Source organism: Ailuropoda melanoleuca, chromosome 3 (genome assembly GCF_002007445.2).
Source record: "Ailuropoda melanoleuca isolate Jingjing chromosome 3, ASM200744v2, whole genome shotgun sequence".
Classification (NCBI taxonomy): domain Eukaryota; kingdom Metazoa; phylum Chordata; class Mammalia; order Carnivora; family Ursidae; genus Ailuropoda; species Ailuropoda melanoleuca.
In genome coordinates, this window is record NC_048220.1 from 33,231,487 (window position 1) to 33,250,519 (window position 19,033).

The 19,033-nt window shown below is 43.6% G+C and overlaps 1 protein-coding gene and 1 pseudogene across 2 annotated transcripts in view; both read left to right on the forward strand.

Moving 5' to 3' along the window:
* Positions 1–19,033, forward strand: part of SH3RF2 (SH3 domain containing ring finger 2) — a 133,129-nt gene that overhangs the window by 33,815 nt on the left and 80,281 nt on the right. The gene's annotated exons all lie outside the window — the stretch shown is intronic.
* Positions 18,253–18,896, forward strand: LOC105239952 (annotated as a pseudogene).

Sequence of the window (19,033 nt, forward strand, 5' to 3'; positions counted from 1 at the left end):
GAGAGACAAGGTACCTAATGGCTGCCCATCACCTACACTTCATTGCGACCTCTGTTTACTATTTCTCCACGGACTAAGAGGAAGGGAACTAACAACTATTGAACACCAACTATATACTATTGGTACCTTGTTTGCATTAAAATCTCATTACACGCCTACAATAATAAAAGCTGCTACTTCCTGAACACTTACTATGCGCCAGGCACTCTTCTAGAGGCTTTGCGTGTATTTGTCCAAGGTACCCAGCCAAGGATGTACAAATGACTCATGTGCCCAGAGAGATGTCCTTTCCAGAGATACACAGAGTTCACACACTGATGTATGGTGGAGGTCTTGACACCATCCTCACATGCTGGTCCTATTGCCATTCACTGCTGAAATGTCGTAACTAGAGAGTGGTAGAGGCGAGATTTGAACCCAGGTATTCCGACTCGTGTCCCATAAATGGCCTACCTGAGAGCGGCTTGAGATAAGCTCTAACATTACATACACCTTGAGGACACAAATACTGACTGCCTTAGTCACTGACATAGTCCCAGTGTCTAGAACAGTGTCAGCGCACACAGGCACTCGTAAATTTTGTTGACTGACTGACCCCCTAAATGGTTTGCTTAAGGTCACGCTGATAGTAGGAGATACAGCTGGGATTTGAATGCAGATTGTTCTGACTTGAAAGCCCTTCGTCTTTCCCCAGTTACATTCTGTCATTCTGGGTTGAGTTTATTGATCTAAATTATGATCTCTAGTTATGAGTTTATTGATCTCTAAACTGGAAAAGTGGTGCTCAGGAATCTGGGGCTACAAAGATGGATAAGATTTAGTTCATCCTTTTTAAAAAAAACGGGATTGCAGGGCACCTTGGTGGCTCAGTCAGTTAAGTGTCCAATTCTTGATTTCGGCTCAGGTCATGGTATAAGGGTTGTGAGATCGAGCCCCCTGTCGGGCTCCGTGCTGGGCCTGGAGCGTGCTTAAGATTCTTTCTCTCCTTCTCCCTCTGTCCCTCCCCACTAACCCCCACCCCACTCACTCTCCACACTCTCCCTGTCTCTAAAAAAAAAAATGAGATTGCAATTGTCTGCAAGAATTCATATTCCTGGAATCATAGCCTCTTATTTCTTCAAACAGAATGAGTCCAAATCATATAAACCCATGGTACATTTTAAGCCAAGAGTGCCTCTCCTATCTCCCAAACCCAGGATTATAGAAGTGGCCCACCAAGGTCTGCTGGCCTTGTTTAATTCCTTGCATACACCATTGGCTGGGTGTGTTCCTGGAACACTGGTGCAGGGAGAATAAATTAAATCTGCAAACTTGGGATAGCCAAATCCCCATCCTAGCTTCTCTAGATTCCTTTGAGGTGATGTCCACAGGTCAGTTTTTATATGGACTTCCATGCCCCACTACTTTCTCGCCCGTCTAAGGTTTTACAAAAAATGAGAAACTTAAGCTAGAAGACTAGGCTGAGAAAGTGGCGCTTTTAAAAGCAGCAGTCACGTTCTGATCAGGAACATTAATTCAGGGTTTACCTCATTTTCCTTCCTGGTTTTGTTTTCTATAATATTTAGGAGGCAGGAGGTAGTTTGAAGAGACAAATGGTTTAAAAAAAATCTCTAAATTCGTTAGTTGAATTCCACAGGACTGTGTGAGCAATCTCTTAATAATCCTACATCAATACGAGAGAAGTTGTAACTAGTTCACTTCATGTAATTATAGGGCAGCTTTCTGCCAGTCTTTAAAGATAGACTTTGAAATGTTTCTTTTTTCATTTGCCTCCTGCTGTGTGTCGGGAGCGGCTCAGGCTCCTGGGAGACAGGCCAGAGCTAAATGGGGGCCAACTGGAGAGGGAGGCACCAAGCTTTGGTTCCTGTTTTCCTGTGCTCAAACTGCTGGGAGCACAGATACCTTACCAAACTGGTCTCCTGTGGAAAGCTCGGGGCCTAGAACTTCTCTCTGAATCCTCTTTAGATCAGAGAAGAACTGATAAAGCCATGGTCCTGATGAGCTTCTAGCAAGATGTGCAGCAGAAAGCTTCAGATTTTGTACCAGACGGTAGTTCTTCAAGCAGGGTCCCCGAGCAGCAGCACGAGCCCCACCTGGAAACTGGCTAGAAATGCAAGTTATTGAACCCCACCCAAAACCCCCTAGTTCTGGGGGTAAGGCCCAGCAATCTCTGTTGCAGCAAGGCTTCTAGGTGAATCTCATGCACCCTAAAATTTGAGAACCACTTCAGGGGACAAGGTGTTGAAGAGCATTATCCTACTTAGCTTTTGTCCAGGTGAGAGTCCTAACTTTTAAAGAGAGGTTTATTCAAACGATGCCTGTCTAAACATTAAGACCTTTGGAGTTGAGCAGAGCTCGGTTTACTTTTTTTTTCGTTTTAATTTTGTTTATTTGACAGAGAGAGAGACAGCGAGAGAGGGAACGAGGGAACACACGCAGGGGGAGTGGGAGAGGGAGAAGCAGGCTTCCCGCTGAGCAGGGAGCCCGATGCAGGGTTCAATCCGAGGACCCTGGGATCAGGACCCGAGCCCAAGGCAGACGCTTAACGACTGAGCCATCCAGGCACCCCAGAGCATGGTTTAAATTCAGGCTGTACCACTCACCAGCCACGGAACCTGTGAGAGTTAATTAACTGCTCTAAGCAGCAGTATGCTGGCAAATGCTTAACAGCTCTCTGTGGAAAATGTGTTTGCCCATTGCCATGGTGTGAATGCTCCCATCTTGTCTAATTTCAGGCTACCCACATGATGGTCAGCCTACTCAAAAAATTCCTGAAAATTTAGCAATGAGCTCTACCCACGTGAGCTGGTATCAGCCCACCACTGTCTCTGAGACTCAGTTTCCTCGTCTGTCATATGGGTGAATTATCATGTTTACCCCCTAGGATTGTTGGAATGTTGAAGTGAAAAAATAACGAGAGTGGGTTTTTCTTGAGCACTTATACGTGCCAGGCACTTAGGAAGCATTATCTCATTGAATTCTCACACCCATGAGATAGCTACTGTGATTCCTAACATTTTATATATGAGGAAAGAGCTGAAGTGACTAGTCCATGGTCACATAGCCAGCACGTGGGAGAGTCTGAGTGTGATTCCAGAGCCTGTGGGGGAGAGGCATGTGTGCTGACTTCTCAGCGCAGTGATTGGCACAGAGTGTCACCCTGTAACTGGGAACGATTATGACAGACATGAACTTCCTAAATGCCCCTCCCTTTGGAAGGAGGGCTCAAAAGTTCATGCTAAATGTAACTTCTCAGCCACAGAAGCCACATTCAATTTCTTCTGGGAGGAAGGGCCAGTGTCTTAGTCCATTTGGGCTGCTTTAACAAATTCCACAGACTAGGTGGCTTATAAACAGCAGAAGTGTATTTCCCACAGCTACGAATGCTGGGAAGTCCAAGATGGGAAGTCCATCAGGGTGGAGTTCTGGTGAGAGCCATCTTCTCTGTGTCTTCTCACTGTGTCCTCACACGGTGGAAGAGCGAGGTGTCTCTGTGGGGTCTCTTTTATAAAAGCACTAATCCCATTCATAAAGGTTTCATCCCTAAGGCCTAAGCAGCTCCCTAAGGCCCCACCCCCTAAGACCATAATTTGGGGGGTTAGGATTTGAACATATAAATGTGGGGGGGGGACACAACATTCAGAACATAACAGTCAGTGTGCCTGATTGGATTGCTAGCTGTTGATTATTCATAAAACAGAGGATGAGCGCCTGTAGGTAATAGCCACAGAGAACACAGCAACTCAGTCTCATTTTAATAGAGTTGTAAGCTCCTCCTCCCCTCCCCAGATCAATTTGGTGTATGTTTCTTCCAGGCTTTATCTGTGTTTGTATACCAATATATGTATACATACTCATATGTAGTTTCTTATTGGGTCATAGTGACACTTTGGTGTTTTGTTTTGTTTTTTACAATTTGCTTTTCTTTCTGGTCTGAGAATACATCCTGGATATCTTTCTGACAGCAGTCCACACCGATATATCTCATTCTCTTAAATCTGCTTAGTGTTCCACAGTAGTCACACACCGCCATTTACCTAAACGGTCCTGCACTTTACAGTCTTTTACATAGATTCCTGCATATAACTGTAGGAGAAATTTCTAAAACTAGAAGTCCTGAGTCAAAAAGAAAATACAGTTTAAATCTCGATGAATGGACCCAAATTGCATTCTCCGTGTGAAATTTTAAGCTGCCAACATTCAAGAAGGGAAGTGTCTGTCCATATTCTCACCAATATTGGCATTCCTCAGATGATTTTTTAAAACTTTTTATTATGAAAATTTCGAAACATAAAAAATAGAGCAATTAATAGTAATGAACCACTGTGTACCCCTCACATGGCTCCCACAGCCATCAGCATAAGGCCAATCTTATTTTACCTATACCTCACTCACCTTTTCCCCTGCTGTGTTCAAGTGAGACAAAGCCGGGCTCTTTTCATCTATAAACAACTTGAAAGGTACCTTTAAAACATAAGGACTCTATTTTTTTAAACATAGCCTCAATACCATTAGTACATCTAAAAAGTCCTTGATATTATGAAATATCCCATCAGTTTTCAAATTTCCCCAATTGTCTCATAATTTTTTAATAACTGTTTTGCTCAAATCAAGATCCACCAAGGTCCACACATTGCATTTGGCTGATATGCCTTTAAAGTCTCTTTTAATCTCTAGATTTCAAACACACACACACTTCCTCTTTTTTCCTTATAATATATAAGAGAAATTGGGTCATTGTCTTGTAGTTTGCCATTTTGTGAATTTTTCTTATCGTCTCCCTGTGGTATCATCTACGCTCTTCAGTCATTTGTTTTTCCTATAACTGATAATTAGATCTATAGCTATGCTGCCCAGTAGAGAAGCCAAAAGCCACATGTGGCCATTTAACTTTGAATTAATTAAAAGTAAATAAAACCCAAAGCCCTGTTTCCCAGTCACATTAGCCACATGGCGAGTGCTCAGGAACCACATCGGGCTAGTGGCTACTGTGTTAGTACAGAATAGCACATTTCCGTCATCACAGAAACTTCTATTAGACAAAATGCTTCTAGAGGTGTCAGTGGATCCTCTGATGACTGGTAAATTATTTTTTTCTCATATGTGTTTAAGAGCAAAGATGAACACCCTGAAGTTTGCATTACTAGGCAGGCTCAGGTAATAGAAGGGAAGTAACTAACGTGTGCCAGACTCCGCCTGTTTTAAGTGGCAGCTGCCTGTGTTTTCAGAAGATGATTAGATGTTTGTAATGAGTATCTCAGGTGTGTGAGAGCTTTTGTGGTGCCAAAGGTCAGCAGCTCCCCAGCATGCAGGAGACCCTGATCCTTTCCTGCCTTCTCAGAAGGAAATTGAGGGAATCAATGCGAATCCATAAGGGCTTAGTCTTGCAATTATTGTAGGACATGCTGGCTCCAGACTATTCCTAAACGTTGCTCCTTTCTCTGAGGTGCAGGTGCTCCTGGCCGGAGCCTTCTTTCTGCCTGTGTCTTTGTCTTGGCATGTGGGTAATGAGCATATCTCATAGCACACCAAACAGGTTCCTCAACTGGCTTCTGTGACATTTTGCAAAGTCCAGAGGGGCCATGGGGAGGGAGGGGACGTGAGCAGCTTCAGCCAATAATGGAGAATTCTGGCTGGTTGGCTGGGCATTTTAGCAGGAACCTCCACAGATTCCTGATAAAGCCTTAACCAAGCTATGATCACATGGATGCTTTGGGGTCCTGAGAGGAGATAGTATAGAAAACAAAGCAGTCAGTGAAGGTGAGGAGACCATCATTCATGGAGTCATTCATTCTAAAAATACTCATAGAGCCAGACACCGTGTTAGATTAAAGTTTCTGCCCTCACAAAGTTTACTGTCTGGTCCAGAAGGCAGATCGATACTTGAACACCATCTGACAGGTAATAAGATGGGGATAAAAGAACATGGGAGAGATCCCTGAGCCAAACATGTATGTGGAGGGACATAGTGTTTTTAAGCTGAAACCTAGAAGACAAGTAGCAGCTGGACAGGGGGAGAGGGTGGAGTGCAGGAAGAATATTCTGGGAAGAACTTAAGAGGTGAGCATGCATGGGGCACTGGCAGGATACAAACATGTATGGTTTGGCTGCAGCAAGAAGTGTGAGAGGAGAATGGCCAGAGTCAAGAGTAGAGAGATAACCCATTGATTGAGGAATGGAAAAAAGAAGGTGTGGCATATATATATATATATATATATATATATATATAATGGAATATTATTCAATCATAAAAAAGAATGAAATTTTGCCACTTGCAATGACATGGATGGAGTTAGAGAGTATAATGCTAAGTGAAATAAGTCAGAGAAAGACAAATACCATATGATTTCACTTACATGTAGATTTTAAGAAACATAACAAGCAGAGCAAAAAAATAAAAGCAAGAGTGCCAAAGCATGAAACAGACTGTTAACTATAGAGAACAAACTGATGGGTTACCAGAGGGGAGGGGGATGGAGGAATGGGGGAAGTAGGTGATGGGGATTAAGGAGTCTGCTTGTCGTGATGAGCACTGGGTGAGGTATGAAAGTGTTGAATCATTATATTGGACACCAAAAACTAAAAAACTCTATATGTTAACTAACTGTAAATAAAATAAAAGCTTAAAAAAAGAAGAGTAGAGAAATAACACCTGAGTAAATCCCACCATGTAAGCTGGGGCAAGTTTTTTCTTCCTGTGCCTCAGTTTCTTCTCCACCAAATAGGCATAGTTCCCGCTGTGCAATGTTATGGGTAGAGCCCAATGGCATAGCAGGTGCAAAAGTATTTTCCAAACTATATTCTAAAATCCCAGTTGTAGAAAGGCAGTGGTTCTAGTCTGGACCAATTGCACCTCTGGAGCATGTGTGAATTAGGGGGCTGTATATTGGTGTTGGAACAAGCTACTTGCTGGTTCACAAAAGGCCATAATGCACATGTCTTATGTCCAGTGATGTCAGGTTGGTAGCCAAGGTAGGAGTATTTATACCATGAAAATTGGCAAACACTGCAAATCAGAGCTGTTTATTTGTTTGTTTTTGAGAGCTGGTTTATCAGCACACCACTAAGTGAGGGTGAAAGTCATGAAATTAAGTAAGAACCCTGGGCAGCAATTATCAAGGAATGTCCATCCACAACAACAGAGATTTTTAAAGAGTGACTCTTACCACTTTTCCTGCCATCTGAAACAGGCCTACCCAAAGCCAGCCCTTAGGGAAAAGAACAGGAGAGCCACTCCTCCATGCCAACCCATTCCCAGACATGCCCAAGAAGTGTCAGTGACACCCAGGGCACGGAAGTGAGATTGGAGCCTTCAGATCAACAGCTGCTAAGAGCTGCTTTCTTTGGCTCATATGGCCAGTTATAAATTGGATTTCAATGTTCTGAATAGGCGGAAAAAGATATCTCCTTGCTCCCTTCTGCTCCCTTTCCAGGAGCTGCCAGTTGGCACTTTATGTCACTCATCATGGCTGCCTGCAGTGGAGATTATACACTTGGGGAAGAGGACATGTGGGAAAGACAGAGTCTTCAACAGTGGGAGTCTCTAAGGCAGGTATCCATTGGAAAAACTGGGATATGGAGATAGCTCAAAGCACATTTGAAATAATGGTGCCTTTTGGGGCGCCTGGGTGGCACAGCGGTTAAGCGTCTGCCTTCAGCTCAGGGTGTGATCCCGGCGTTATGGGATCGACCCACATCAGGCTCCTCCACTATGAGCCTGCTTCTTCCTTTCCCACTCCCCCTGCTTGTGTTCCCTCTCTCACTGCCTGTCTCTATCTCTGTCGAATAAATAAATAAAATCTTAAAAAAAAAAAAAAGAAAGAATGGTGCCTTTTGAAGGGTGACCCAGAAAAATACTATATTGATCTATGGATATCTGTGACTAGAATGCTTGCATACTCCCAATCCTAGAGAAATAACTAGCTGGGCATGTTAGAAATTTATTTCAGGACCAGAGATGACAAAATATCAAAGTTGGAGTTCAGTTCAAATGGCATGGTGTGGTGTAATATTCATTGATTCATTGATTCATTCATATATTCAACAAAAGCTTATTGAGCTTCCTAGGTGCTGCTAGAATGTAAGTCCCATAAAGGCAGAGATTGTGCCTATCTTATTTCTTGTAGGAATGTCAGTACATTTTTGTTGAATGGATGCACAGGATGGCATCACTTTGCCAGTTGTCGGGGATATAAAGATGAATAAGCCATAGGCTCTTCTGCTACTGAGTTCAAGTCCAGAGGGGAGACAGACAGGGAAACCAGCAATTACATCACAAGGTGAAGAGTACTGTGTGATAGGGCACTTGTAGGGTGCAGTGGCTCACAAGAAAAGGAGACCCAACTCAGCCTTGAGGGGTGGGAGACAGTAAAGACTTTCTGAAGACAGAGAGGCAACGCCAAACATATTGGCACCTATCTGGGAATGACCTTATGGAGGAAAAAAAAAGNACAAGAAAAGGAGACCCAACTCAGCCTTGAGGGGTGGGAGACAGTAAAGACTTTCTGAAGACAGAGAGGCAATGCCAAACATATTGGCACCTATCTGGGAATGACCTTATGGAGGAAAAAAAACCTTCACATAATTTGCAGTATCTCATATTCCTTTTGGGGGGCAGGGAGAGAGAATCGCAAGCAGGTTCCATGCCCAGTGCAGAGCCCGACACGTGGCTCAATCTCACAACCCTGAGATCATGACCTGAGCTGAAAGAAAGCTGAAAGAATCAGGTGCTCTACTAACTGAGCCACCCAGGTGCCCCAGTATCTTGTATTCCCAAGAGGATTACTGACTCTGTCTTAGAGTGAAAAATGATTGCAAACGGTTTCTGGAATACTTCTATAGCTTAATCATCAGAGACATTTTCCATTTCTTGGGGACTTTCGGAAGGTTTTCCTAAATTCAGGCTTTGCTTAAATGCCCCTGGGCCCAGTGGGACAGATGACATGTGGGTCTTTAGCATCACTCACTCCTAACATGGGGACCAGCTCTATAGGCAGGCAGGTGCTTCTTCTCCAAGGTCATGTCTGTCCCATTTGGTATAAATGAGAGGAATGCTCTAAATTTTCATTTGACAGAGGCAGACAAACTGCAGATTTGCAGAAGGTCCTTACGATGAAAATCTTGGCTTCAAGGACAGCTGAACTGAAAGAAAAGAATTCTAAACTTCCCCGAGCTTCCTGTTTTCAACAACGGTCATGCAGGCTTTTTCCTCTGGTATCACCAAATTAAAGTGCAAATAGGTATAAATATGCACACACAACCTGCAAGTCTTAAAGGATTGAGATGAATTAAGAAGCAAACTGTTTGAAATCAAGATGTAACTTTTTACAGAAGTCAAGCTCAGCCACCTTAGTGTTCCTCTTCAAAGGTTTTTGACCCCCAAGGTTCTGGGGTCACTCACCGTCACTTCCTGCCTCACCACAGTGGCCTGTTAGAGGCACCTGTACTCCACTGGCCATTCTAAGGAGGACCACATACACAGACATCAAGAGGACAGTAGGATAATCAGTCACCTTTTATCCATGACTCAACCGTTACCAACATTTTACTCATCTGGTTTTGTCTCATCCATCACCTTTATTTCTGGAATGTTTTAAAGATATTCCTGGAACTTTGATCCTTCACCTCAGTCTCTGTTATGTTTAGAGTTGAAAGGAATGGTAAAAGTGGCAAAAATCTTCACATGGGGGTGTAAGAGAGGAAAAACGTGAGGGAGAAACTCAGTGTACATGTAACCAGAGCTTTTTTTTTCCCCCTAAGCCAGGGAATGTGGTGGTGGTGGGAGAGTCATTTGACTCATCTTTCCTCCCTCTGCATGTGGGATTTGGCTCAGGCTCTCAAACCATATGGAAAGAGATTCATTCACCAGGTGCCACACCTACTGGAAAAGCTTGCTTTGGAAATGAGGATAATGGAAGGGAGCAGAGTCACCTCCCAACATGAGTGAGCAAGCTCCTCCCCTTATCCTTATTCCCATGCTCCTCTGGCCCTCCCTCACAGGTGCCTATCCCCTCCTGGAAGAAGAGATGACAATGGAAATGCTTTCATTCCCTGGGGAATTCAGTGCTATCCCATTGAACAGCTCTGGGACCTGGCACCCAACCCATTTCAAAAGAAATCCCAAGCTATTTATTAAGAACCAGCTTATGCTAGAAGCCAGGGATATGGCTATGAACATGTCTGGAATTACCTCCTATGATAGAGGAATGAGATCACCCCCAAAGCAATCTCAGAGAAATGTTTGCAGGGAAAAATGAAAGCATGCTAAGGGTGACCCTAAAAGGGGGCTGAGGACTGTGAATGGTTCTATCTCTGCCCCCTGGTGTAAACTCCTGCCTCTTTCACTTTTCCCTGCTATAAGACCCTTGACAACCCAGGAAGGAGGCAGGAGGAACCAAAGGAAAGAAGCATGGCATATCCTGGGTACTTGATTGATACTTGATTAAGAGAGGAAGGCAGGAATGCTATGCCCACTGATTAAAAGTGGCAGGAGATAGATAATAAAGTACAGTGCAGAGCTATGGTGTCCAAGCTTTCTACCTAGGACTGGAAGAAGAGAAGTCTGAGACAAAAGACTAAGGGAAGGTGATACAAAAAGCGAGATACATGACAAAAGTCGCCAAACAGAATAGACTTCTAGATGTAGACATAGGGCCGATAACAAGAACTTTCCTTACATTGGTTCTCTTCCCAGCTTTCATCATCCTGTTCTTTTCCTCCATAATACTTACAGCAAAATGTAATTACATATTTAGTTATAAGTTTAATCTTGGTTTCCACAACTAGACGATGCCTGGCATAGTTGGCCTTCAAAGTGTATATATTGAAAGAATAAATGAATGAATGAATGAATGAATGAATGACAAGTAGGGCTGGAAAAGTGAAGCCAGAAGATGGAACAGTTAGCTCATTACTCCTCTGTCCTCCTTTGGGCAAAATCTCAAGGAATCCTTATTTATTGAACACTTATTATTTGCCAAGCATTCTACAAGTACTCTATGATTTATCTCATTAGTCCTCCTAGCAAACCCATGAGGAAGTGTGTTCATAGGTTCCCAAGACCCCCTCAGATTTAGTGATTCACTAGAAGGGCTCACAGAACTCAGCAAAGCTGTTACACTCACAGTTACAGTTTATTACAGTGAAAAGATACAAATTAAAGTCAGAATCAGAAAGAAACACATAGGGCAGAGTCCAGGAAAGACCAGTCACAAGCTTTCAGTTGTTCTCTCCCAGAGAGGTTGTACAAACACTTATTTGACTCAGCAACAATGCATGACAGCACGCATGAATTATTGCCAACTAAGGAAGCTCACCCAAACTTGATGTCCAAGGTTTTTATTGGAGGTCGGTCAGGTAGGCATGTGGTTGACTTCGGTCTCCAACTCCTTGAGAGATCAAGGTTCTGCCACATGACTCAAGTCCCCCGCCACAAATCATTTGGTAGCTTAGACTCTCTGGTGTGCCCCAAGGCCCCAAGTAAACCAAGTCTTTCTGAGCCAGCAGGATATTCCAAGGGCTTAGAGGTTATCTCCGAGGTCAACTGCCAAACCTTTCATTGGAATAGGCAGGGTCTGAATAACCCAGACTTGCTGAGGGTACTGTACGGAGAGGTATATAGTACTGGTCCCAATTTGTGGATGACCTAAACTAAGGATCATGAAGGCTAAGTGATTTGGTGGAAGTTACAAAAGCCAGAATGCAAACAAACATCCTACTTGATGCTAACATCTGTGTTCTATTGCACCCTTGTATCTCCCTTGACTGAGTAAAATTCTCTATGAAGAAAAGAAATTCACATAGAAAAAGAAATATATCATAAGCCTGGCCTCAAGTGTAAATGCCCAGATTCAGGGATTTCCACTTAGGAAGAGCATAATATTGTGAACCTTCTGGTGATCTCAAGCCCCCAGCTAGCAGATGGTCTTGATCCTGTTGAACACCGGGGGAGTTCTCCCTTCTCACCAGAGAAGACAAAACATTGTGCACAAGGGTGAGCCAACACTTTCTAACATACACTCCATTGCCCAAAATCTGCTCCAAAAGGATTACCATGGTGAGGGAGGGAGGCAGGGTGGCCCAATTGGCTAAGCAGCAAGTAGGAAGTTAGGATCAATGACAGTTAGTTGACCTTTTGTCTCACCAGTAAAATAAAATCACATTTATCTTCCCCAGCATTCCCAAGTCCTGTTCTGCTAATCCTGCAAAGTGGTCCAGATGCAAATATAAGATCACATTGGCAGATAAACCTTCTGAGAAGCCAGTCAGCAAAGAAATCTATGTGACTTTGTTTAACTCTGCGTTTCCTGAACTTGAGTATGGAACACTTTTTCAAGTGTGTGTAGGACCAAAGTATTAAAATTCAGGACAATTTTGAAAATATGGCCAAAACTCTCCTTTTTTATTTTCCACCTTATGCCAGTAAACCTACTTTCAAATTACTATTATCAGTCATATTTATTAACCTTGAATGTATCCCTCTCCTCCAGCAATGGCAATTACTGGATATTTCTTGATTAATTCACAAATTCATTCACTCTTCAAGCATTTATCAAATACCTGCTTGTCTTCAGGTCTCAGAAACAGATACACAGGTGCTTTAGACACACATCCTGAACTCTCTGAAGAGAATTCATAGCCTAGTGAATAATAACTTGAGCCAAAGGCCAGGATGTTTTTTCTTGGCTCTATTCTCTAGAGATGGGCGATCTCATGACCAGCTCAGGGAGGTAAGCAGTTAGCTCAGCATGTTGATTTTGGCCCCATCTGATGCCAGGAGTAGAGAGAACCAGGCCAAATCCTTTCTAAACCATTGGGAAGTGTCGCTAGTACATGGTGAAGGGCTCATTACATGGTAACAAATGGAGTTCTCATCCCGGCTCAGCCTTTTCCTTTGTACTGCGGTGGTTCTGTTCCACTTGGGCTCCTTTTCCTGTACCTTGTTATCAATCCACATGCCTCCTTCATGATTTTCAAATTGGAAATAAGTTCAGAGCTCACTGGCAACTATATCTCCTGCTGTTTCTGGATTCTACTATTTGGAGATTTCATTATTATGTAGTCTTGTTGTTTCTGGGTTTTTAGTATGTGCTAGTCAGGACTTACTCAGTTTCAAGTGTCAGAAAAAAACTCCCAAGTAGTTTAGGTAATGAACAAAACATTACAGATATGGTCTTATTTAACTAAGTATCCTTCAGGCACATCTGGATCTAGGCATTCAAATTTTATTGTCAAGGCTCTCATCTATCTAGTTCTCTTATCTATCTATATCTCTTTCTGCTGCCTTCTGCAGCTTCATTCAGGAAGATGTGTCTGTTGGTTGGGAAATATCACCACTAGTAGTCCAAGGCTTACCTACTCCTCAAGGCTTATGATCCAAGAGACCATCCATATATTAAATGTCAGAAAAGTTTCTAGTTGGCCCTGTTGGAGGCAGATGACTGCACTGCATGAAGCACTATGCGAGGGGAATTTGGGTCCCCTGGCTAGCCTGGGCCACATACCCCTATGTGTGTGGTATGACCAGAGTGAATGACAGGCCTCTCAGAAGATGGAGAGAAAACAGGTGGTTCCTCAGAGAAGGAATGCTTGCCAGAATTTCACTACTAATATTCGTTACTACAACATGCTGTGACTACTAATGTCTCTGCGTGACCTCGTTTCCATGTTTCTTGGTTCCATGCATTATCCCTCCATCAAAAGCATGGCCCTTGTGGCTTTCAGACCCTACTGCGGTGAAAAATGAATAGACAGATTACAGGACCATAGACATCTTGAGCCTTTTGAATTATAGAAAAGGAAAGCTCTTTAGGCACGTACGAGCTTCCATTGGATTATCTGGCTTTCAAAAAAACACCAGGAAAAAGAGTTTGGTAATGACCTGGTTTTGAGACCTCCGCACCCACCTTATCCCCATTTCCCCTCCCACCTACACTTGTAGAGACAGAAAACAATTGTGGGTGATAAAAGCTCTTACCAGCAACGTAATGGGTGATAGCTGACGTGGAACTCAGAGTCATTTTCCCCTGAGAGAACAGTTGAGAACCGGATAGACTCAACCAGCTGAGTCTCTTCAGGTGCTTAACTTTTATGTGAGGGCTCTGGAGTTCAATAATTCATGCTAATGCGGCCAGCGGCAAGCAAATTGCATTCACACTCTCTTCAGATTTTGATTATAAAACAGAGCCCCAAATGAGTTTTATGATGGAAAAACATACTTGGTGACTTCAGCTGGATGAAAGAGAATGAGAGTGAGAGAAGCACCAGGCCTGGGGGTCAAAAGAGCCAAGTCAGTCTCAGGGCTGCCACACTGACTGTGTGACCTTGCGTGATAACGTTGAACATCTCAAAACTTTTGTTTCTGCATCAGTACAATGGGATGATGCCCCCTGCTTCAGAGGACATATGGAAAGTGAAATAAAGTATAATGTGAGACAAATTTCTGTCTCCCATCAGTACCAAAATAAATGTTAATTTCCATCCTCTCTTCAGATTCTCTCCCCCTCTTTCTGCACCTGACCCCACCCAACCCAGTTTACAACAGGAAGCCGGTGGTTCCTATAAGTGTGAATGTAGAGCTGAGAATGCCAGGGGAGACTGAAGAGAAAGAAGGTGTCAAAAATGGATTGACAGTACGCTTCCACAATACTCGCCTGTACAGAGGGGAGACGGAGCGAAAATGAAGATGGTCGAGCACTTAGAACTATCTCAGGCTTTCAAAGTTCTTCACAGAGATTTAAGCACTGTGTGCAATCTCAGCTTTAATATACTTGCCCAGTAGTCATTAAAATACATTGCCACTTGCACTGGAATGTCTTCCAGAAAAGAAAGATGAAAGACAGCTTAGCCATTCACAAAACCTACATCAAAACTCCATTGCTCCCATTTTAGTTAGAATAAGATGTAACTCAGACCAGGGGCATCAAACTTGGATGCTGGGGGAGCTTGGTAAATATGCAACCAAGAGGGGCGCCTGGGTAGCGCAGTCGTTAAGCGTCTGCCTTTGGCTCAGGGCGTGATCCCGGTGTTCCAGGATCTAGTCCCACATCGGGCTCCTTTGCTGGGANAATATGCAACCAAGAGGGGCGCCTGGGTAGCGCAGTCGTTAAGCGTCTGCCTTTGGCTCAGGGCGTGATCCCAGCGTTCCAGGATCTAGTCCCACATCGGGCTCCTTTGCTGGGAGGCTGCTTCTTCCTCTCCCACTCCCCTGCTGTGTTCCCTCTCTCGCTGGCTGTCTCTTTGTCACATAAATAAATAAAATCTTTAAAAAAAAATATGCAACCAAGAGATTCTGGTCAAAGAGGTCAGGGATGGGGTCCAGGAATCTGCATTTTGGACATCTCCGAGGATTCTGGTACGGGTGAACCACAGACTTTATTTTCAAAAACACTGGCTGAGTGGTTAAAAGCTTGAGCTCCTCAGGATGGACAAACCCCACCTCAAATCGTGAACCCACCACCGTCTACCTTCGTGAACTTGGGCCACTTTTCTAACCTCTCTGATCCCCAGTTTTCTATCACAGGTTGTCATGAGATTAAATAAGAGCTATTGTGGAGTACCTAGCACAATGCCTGGCATGTGGGAAGGAACACTCACTAATATTAGCCATTGATATTATCATTATTATGCAAAGTTAAAGGGGCTTCAGTGGCTTTTTTTCCTTAATTTTTTTCATTCTTCCTTCCTTTTCTTTTACTTTTACAAATCCAGAATAACAGTGCCTTAAGTAAGATGGACGTTTATTTAGGTTCTAGACAAAAGTCCAGAAGTAAAAGTAGTCCAGGAATTGTCTGGCAGTTCTGTAACCCAGACTACTTCCTTCCCTCTCTCAGTGTGACCCCCCCTCCTCCTCATTGTTCAAGATGGCAGCTAACACTCCAGCAATCGGGGCGCCTGGTGGCTCAGACAGTTAGGCTCCGCCTTTGGCTCAGGTCATGATCCCAGGGTCCTGGGATCGAGCCCCGCATTGGGCTCCCTGCTCAGGGGTGGCCTGCCTCTCCCTCTCCTGCTCCTCCTGCTTGTGCATGTGCTCTCACTCTCTGTGTCAGATAAATAAAATCTTTAAAAAAAAATAAAAAATAAAATTCCAGCAATCATGTCTGCATTCTACATAGCAAAATGCAAGAAAGAAAAGAGAAAATCAGTCTCTCTCAGAAACAACACATCCTAAAAGTTGCTTGTACCCCATTGGCCAAAACTTAGCTGCCTCGGGGAGTCTGGAAAATGTGACCAGTGTTCCAGGTAGCCATGTACCCCCAAAATGTGATATATATTCCAATGGAAAATTGGAAGAAGGAGGGGACAACTGTGGTGCCCTGATCTACCTAACCCTAGGAGTCTAACAGACTCGGGTCATTCTTCAGAAATCCTGTGCTTTCATTCTGCCTCTACCTGCTTATTTCTCAGATAAGAAACTTCTTCAAGAAGGTAGTTGCATGGTTTGTTGATCCTACTCTGCTTGGCTTATTTTCTTCTTATTTTCTTTCCCTTCTCATTCCCTTGTATTTCTACTATCCAGTTTTTTTCCAATTTTTTAAAAATAATCTGCACACCCAACGTAGTGCTCAAACTCATGACTCAGAGATCAAGAGTTAGTTGGTCTACTGACTGAGCTAGCCAGGTGCTCCTCTACTGTCCATAGAAAAGTTAGAAAACATGGCTAAGCATTTAGGGAAACCGTTTTGTTAATATTCAAAAATATCAACACTTAGAAATAACCACTCTTAAAATGCTGATATAGCCATCCCAGGTAAAAATATACATATGTATTTACATTGAAAGTCTAGTTTTCATTTATGATGAAAACATAACTGTTTTTAACCTCTTCTATTATACTTAGTATATGTCATGAGTAATTGTCAATGTTATTAATTATAGATCAACATCATCAATTTAATGACTGCAGGGTTTTCCGTAATTTATTCAATCAATTCCACGTGTAATATCCACAGCACTGTGCTAACCCTCCTAGTACACACGTCTTCACTCACTTGTCCACTCGTTTCCCAAGGATGAACTGTGTCCTTATGGTTTTCTATCTCCTTTGGCCCCCCTTACTGTGTCCAGGGTCCAGCAGAAAAACACTGCTCTAACATCCCATCAGCAAGGGACTGTTCAGGTCTTGTCTCTACCCCGAACTGCTTGAAATTCCTTTTCCAATGAACATCGCCGACTTGGACGGTTCTCAGAGAACTGAAATACTGCCTGCTTCCATCCCCTTATGAATAGCAAGACTGCCCCCAAGAGAGGGGACTGCTTCAGCCCATTGCTGAGGAAAGCGCAGAATGCAGTACAGTCCCAGGTGACGCTGAAGGGCTAGTAAACGTCAGTTATTAGAACTTGCAGTCTGCCGCTCTGACTTCAAGCAAGACCAAAGTGAGGCTCTTTCTGCGTGTATAAACCAGTTTCAGTTAGAGGGAAAAAAATGCACTTGACTGAAACAATTATTTAGAGACACAACTAATTTAACAAATGACAGTTCTTTAGCTGATTTTTTTTAAAAGTGATGATTGATTTCTGACTAATTCTTTGTCTCAGTGCTTCCTAAGGATCCAAACACTCATGACATTTACACTATTTAGAGGAGGCTGAAGACAAATTATGTTGCATCTCCCATAGAGCACTTTCTTTCTTTTTTTAAATTAACTTACTTATTTTATTTTATTTTATTTTATTTTAGTAATCTCTACACCCAGTGTGGGGCTTGAACTCACAATCCTGAGATCAAGAGTTGCATGCTCCTCCAACTGGGCCAGCCAGGTGCCCCTTGTATAGTACTTTGTATTTTCAGGGACTTGTCACCTCAATTTTCTTCCCATCAACACTGAGAAATAGGTAAAACTGATATCATTAGCCTTTCCTTATTATAGCCATCCTATAAGAAATGCCATTTATTGAGCCCATACTGTGTATCAAGCAATACGCTAAATGCATTATAAATATTTAGGGCACCTGGGTGGCTCAGTTGGTTAAGCATCTGCCTTTGGCTCAGGTCATGAACCCAGGGTCCTGGGATTGAGCCCCATGTCAGGCTCCCTGCTCATCAGGGAGTCTGCTTCTCCCTCTCCCTCTGCCCCACCTCCCTGCTTGTGTTCTCTCTCTCTCTGTGTATCTCAAATAAATAAAGTCTTTAAAAAATGCATTATACGTATTTAGTCTTCATGACTTCCCTAATGAAGTACATATTCTATTTTTACCCCATTTTATAAATGGATATGATTTTGACATTAAATGACTTGTCCATGGTCACAGGAGATGAAAAGAGGGAGAGCCAGAATTCCCAATCAGTATTCAGGCCCCAAAAAGAGTCACTGACTCACTGAAGCTCACATAGCTGTGGAGTCAAGTCCAAAATCCTGTTCCCTGCCTAGTGATTAAGAACAGGGGCTCTGGCCCCCGCCCCTCTCTGTCTTCTCTGCACCGGGAGCAGCTCTCCTGCCAACAGCCCCTCATCCCCTGAAGATGTACACCGGTGCAAAGTTCATCTCCACCCCCTTTGTGGTCAGGACCACCTCTCCGCTATTGAGCCGATCACCGTCTGCAGTGGTGCTAAAACCACCAGAGACACTGACAGATGAGGTACCTTCTAAGAGCCTCGGCAGCTTGGCAGCCCCACATCCCCCGACCTCACTTATTCCTCACCGCAGCTTCTGAGCCAGCACCATTTCAAGGGACATCGACACAGCAGCCAAGTTCACTGGGGCTAGGGCTGCCGGAGTAGGGGTGGCTGGCTCTGGGGCTGAAACTGGGACTGTGTTGGGAGCCTCATCATTGGCTATGCCGGGCATCCCACTCTGAAGCAACAGCTCTTCTCCTACACTATTCTGGGCTTGGCTGTCTTGGAAGCCATGGGGCTCTTTCGCCTGCTGGTGGCCTTTGTCATCCTCTTCGCCATGTGAAGGAGCATCTCCACCTCCCATAGGTCTTTCTCCAGTGTCCCGTCTGCCCTGTATGTTCCTTTTCCTGTTCGTCCCCAGGCAGCCTGGGGAAAGTGGTTGACTCAGGGTTTGACAGAGGGAAAACAAATAAATACTGT